Source organism: Talpa europaea, assembly GCF_964194135.1.
Source record: "Talpa europaea genome assembly, contig: HAP1_SCAFFOLD_136, whole genome shotgun sequence".
NCBI classification, from domain to species: domain Eukaryota; kingdom Metazoa; phylum Chordata; class Mammalia; order Eulipotyphla; family Talpidae; genus Talpa; species Talpa europaea.
In genome coordinates this window covers 1-5,294 of record NW_028167983.1, presented here as the reverse complement: position 1 = coordinate 5,294, position 5,294 = coordinate 1, and positions in this window count along the sequence as shown.

The following is a 5,294-nucleotide window of genomic DNA, read 5'->3' as shown; positions in this document are numbered from 1 at the left end:
GAGGCCCGGTGTGGAAGGGAGCAGCAGCCCACACCCAGGTCTGAGTGCAGGCTTTGGCTATGGCCCAACAATGGTCTGATCACTTCCCCCGCTATTCTAATGACTGTTGGTCCCCAGAATGGAGCACCCATGGCCGTGATCATCGATTTCTGCAGAATGAATGCAGGAAAACCCAAACAGGTGCCCACTAGGGACGAAGGTCCGGACATTTGAGTCACGAAGGACACCCCATCTTCAGCTCCCGATCCTCATGAAACGACTCAGAACTTTTACCATGACAAATATCATCACAAAAATTATATGTCTTAGTAGTGGGCAAAAGCATCTGCAAGAAATTATAAACACATTCTAATTAAAAAAACAATGGGCACACACACGTCCCTATGGTACATTTGATCTTTATTCATCCTTTGGGAAGGATAAGGTAACTATCCCAAATCACTCAAAATCATTTTCCCTCTTGCCAGATGTCACTAGGTTAATTTTATCGCAGGATTCAATCCCTCCATCTAGTCCTAGATAGCCCTCCCTCCACCCACATTCCCTTCTTCAGAGAAAACTAGGGGCTATATAAATGCCTGATATCAGGCAATGAGCTGATATCAGAGAACTTAGAAGTATGCCAAGAACGCCACTCCCGGAAAACACAGCAGGCAGGTGCCCCACCCCAAGGGTGACCCCATTGGAGGTGCTGAGGGTGTGTGATCCCTGCAGGAGGGGGCCACAGCTACCACTAGTCATGCCCTGGGGCCTTGCTTCAGGGAGCCCTGGTGCTTCTCACCCTCCCCCCACCACCCACTCTGCTCTGGCATCTCTAAGGAGACTAAATCCTATCAGGAACTGAACTCCCATGCCGCCATCCAGAAACCACTATGGATCTCTTTCTCAACAGGTCCTCTAGAAGGTTCAGAAGGTAGAAATGCTTTGTGCCCCTTGGGGGACCTCAGCTGTACCGTATCATTTTGGTCACACACTGTTAATTGAAAGAAACGTACATGCTACAATAAACAGTGTTGTGAGTTCACAGAGAACAGGCGCAGGAGAAGGCACCCCATGGTGACTCCATGTACTGGCTCCTGAGGCTCAGGTCCTTCCAGGATGGAGCGCGCTGCCTCCTGCCCAGGGGCACGCCCAACTTGCTAGGTCCAGGTGTCCTTCACGGGTGCCGGGAGGCTCTCCTGCTCCCGCCTTGCACTCCACGCTGCGGGAGAGCGACTCGTTGGATGTGATGCCAGAATTGTCAGGCCTAGTCTCCCAGCCAGGAACGGATTCCAGGCTGCAGGGCAGCGCTGAGCCCCAGCCACTAGACCCCCCACGGGCTGGTGTCTCACGAAGCCACAGCAGGAACATCGCAGACACTCAGGCAAGCAAGCAAGCAAAGGCAGGTTTGTTTAGAATAAGAAAAAGTTTATTGAGGAGAAAAAGAGCAGAAATAAAGTGGGACTCCCAGGCCAGGGAACCAGGCCTGGGAGGGCAAGGAAGCCAAAGTGGAGTCGTGTCTCAGGGAATATAGACCCTTTTTCCCTCATTATTCTAAAGTTCCACCAGTCTCTCTGTGATTGGTTAGTTCTCGGCTGTCTCACTTAATTTGCTACTGAGTGCGGGATCTTCACATTCCTTATCTAACAGCTTTCTCTTACCCCATTAGTTGCATCTTTAAATGTATGGCCCAGTCCTCTGGATGGGCATCCCTGAATTGAAGTTAAACAGCTGCCCTTCTAATGCATCCATAAATTAAACCACTCTCCATTTCTCCAGTCTCCACCTCCCTTTATCACCTGAAGGAAACCAGGACCACCGTTAACAGTATTAATATTATTCGTGGTCCTGGAGTGTTTGTTTTCCTAATGGAATTGGTTATATTTCTTTGGTTGTCCTTATCTCTGAAGCCTCCCTAAATTCTTCAGAGGTCCCCTCCTGCACTGTCCTTCAAACTGCCTAATAACCCTAGCTTGCCCTGTCTCATTCCCCCCTTTTACAAATGGAGCCATAACTGCAGTTAGGGAAAAGGGACGTAGGTCTGATCAATGACTGCTTCCTGCTGAGAGTGGGCAACGTGGGGAGACAGTTAGGGTTCCACAGTAGGATGATGATTTAAGGGACCCCCGGAAGATGGACCGTGGAGACGTTATTTTGGGTTTTATTTGCAGGACCATTTGGAGTTTGATGGCCTCCAGGCAAGCGGAGATGATTCCGAGGAGAGTATTAAGGATGCAGGGCCCAAACAAAAGAACAATAAAGAGAATTAGTAAGGGAACGAGAAAAGGGAGTAGCCAGGACAGAAGTTGTCCTTTTATAGAATCAAAGATTGTCTGTGTTCAGCTAAGCCCTTGTCTTGCCTGTCTTTTGAGATCATCCACAATCTGTATATTTTTTTTTAGTATTTTTAATTTTTTTCTACCTCGTGAGAAGTATTTATTCAAAAGCAACATGTTTCATTTAAGAGGGCACAAACTCCCCCTACTTTAGCCGTAAGCAGGTCCAGGGTTTTGTGATTTTGTATTACCACTGAGACTAGAGATTTTAAGGAGCAATGTTGGGCTAGTGCCCTAAACACCTGGAGGTGCTGTAGCCAAAATGACAGAATTCGTGAGACCTAGGACTTTAGTACCATTTTATGTTTAGTAGCAGCAGCTAGGAGAGCCAATAGTGGCTGTGGAGGCTGCTAGTTTGGAATTTAGTTACAATTTTCTCCATCCTAATAGAGGAAGTTAGGAAAACAAAACTAAAAAATGTATAAACAGGTAGCCTTGTAGTGAGCAAGGTAGCAGTGTTGTAAAGTGTCCTGGTTCAGGCTGGCCATCTGTACTAGTGAGGGGGACAATGGACCAGTAGGTCAGTCAAAAGAATTGGAGTAAGGCAGAGTAAGTGGCCCCTTAATTACCAAAAAGGTGATTTTTATGTCTGCCACTTTTAGGGTCACCCGAGGCTTGTCCATATAAACAGTAAACAGGGGAGTCTCTCTCACCTCTGGGCTTCTTCAGAGAAGATCTTCTCCTGCACCCGGTTCTTCATAGTCAGAGGCAGCTGACGGTCAAGCCTGTCCTCCCATCCTGGCCCGTGGTTTGGGCTGGCCCCTCCCTCTCTGGAGAGTGGGACAGTCCCTTTTTTCGTGCCCTGTGTGATGGCACAGAAGGCATGGCCCTGGGGACAGCTTCTTGCAGCTGAGGTGCCCTGGTTGCAGGCAGTGGAAGCAAGCTGGCAGCCCATTAAGAGGTTGAGGTCCTAAATGCCCTAGGGCGCATGGGGCCTTGGGTGAGTCTGAGGTGGCAGGGTACTAACAATGGCAACTGCCATTTACTGGCCCTTCTCTTGCCTTTCTCCCTTTCTTTTTAGTCTAGTTAGTCCCTTCCATATTACTGTAGGCCTTGAAGGCTGTGTTTAAAAGTGTTACAAGGATTTTAGGCCCTTGATTTAGTCTCTGGAGTTTGCACCTGATGTCAGAGCAAGGCTGACTAATGAAGGAGACAGAGACCGTTAAATTGTTTGTCCTTTTTAGGGTCTAGATTAGTATACCTTTTTATAGCCTCAGTAAATTTAGCTTGAAATGACTGGCTTATTAGGTTTTTAAGAAGTCTTATGTATTTCAGAATAATCTTATTTGTGTACATTTATGTTGAAAAGGTGAAACAATTTTATGAGAATACTGTCTATGAGGTATCAATATACCCAAATTGACTCAGTTTGTTTTCACAACAAGAAACAATTTTATATAACTAATAACTAAATATATAACTAATAACTAAACAAAATAACTAAAGTCTGGTGTCACACAGGTGCACAACTGACACTTAAGTTAACCAAAATATTTCATGGCAAGTCACTTGAGAACACAAAAGTTTTCTGTCAAAAATCCCTCACTCAGACCTTTAACACTTTCCTTTACCTTTTTTTCTTTCTTTTAAAACACAAGCACACCTCACTTTACTTGTATCCAGAATTATCACACCTTAGTTCCCAATCTCTGCATTGCAAGACACCACAATAGCCGTTACACTATCATCTCTTCAGACTACACAACTTACAGACACATTTTTCAATTTTTTGTTGTTGTTGTTGTTGTGTTGAGATGACATTAAACTTTAGTTTCCTTACAATAAGGAGCAAAATGTAAACCTGAAATTTCAGAGAATGGTTAACAAATTTTATTACTCAACTTAGTAAAAACCTTAGTTCAGCTTTAGTTTTCCTTAGAACTGGAATTTTAAGTCCACTGCAGAGTTGCCACTGTAACAATTTTATATACCAAGTTTTCTTAGGCAAGCACTAGATATATTGACAAAAGCAAGAAAAAATTAGACACTTAACACCATAAACATTTTTCAGTAACTTGTCCATATGGTTTTAGATGTTACCTTGAATTCTGTAAAGAAATATAATCATTGACTGGAGAATATATTGTTGATTCCAAGGGGAAAAGACAAGTAGATTAGTCTTCCTGGACAAGATCTTATCAATACATAGAAACCTACAAGTAAGTTTGTTTGTTTGCATAGCTCAGGTTAATTATCATTCCCTTTATAGAGCATGAGTAAACACATTTAAACAATGTAAAGTATTAATACCCAACATTAAAACCTTAAGGCATGTATGCTTTTAAACCATTACATTTTGAATTAGTTGTTTTTTTTTTACCACAATTTTAGATCGCAATCTCAAAAATTAGGATTTTTTTTTTAATAGGCGCCATTTAAATTAATCCTCCGGAGGCAAAAAGCAAGAACAAAGAGATCTCTTGATTTTCATTAAAACTTTTGGCCATGTGCATTAATGTTTAAGAAACAGTGATTTTACCAATATTTGCAAAGACACCAAGAAACTCGATTTAGTAAATTCCCTTCTTTAGTAACAATTTTTTTGACATATTCATTTAACCAAGTTTTTAATATCCTTTTATATCAAGCAGGTTTTTAATGACATAGAAGTTAGATTCTTACATAGAACAAGTACCCAATTTTAACCCTTACTTAAAACCGAGGGTCCAACCAACCACAACATTTTAAAGTTAAGCAGTTTGTACTAACTTTCTTAGACAAGAAAAACATTTTTAAGTTGTATTTTTAAGTATTATCAATTGGCTTTACATTGTTTTAGTTTGTTACACTGAGACTGTTATAGGACAGGGAGAGGGGCAGCCCAAACCCCGCAAACCTGCCTATTCTACATGGGTTCTGCCAGCGGCCGCATCAACACAAAACATAGGAGACTTGAATGGGAAGGAACTTAATAAAACTAGGAAACAATACAGGTAAGGCAAAGTATAGTTCATAGTTTCTAATTACTCGTGCAGTGCT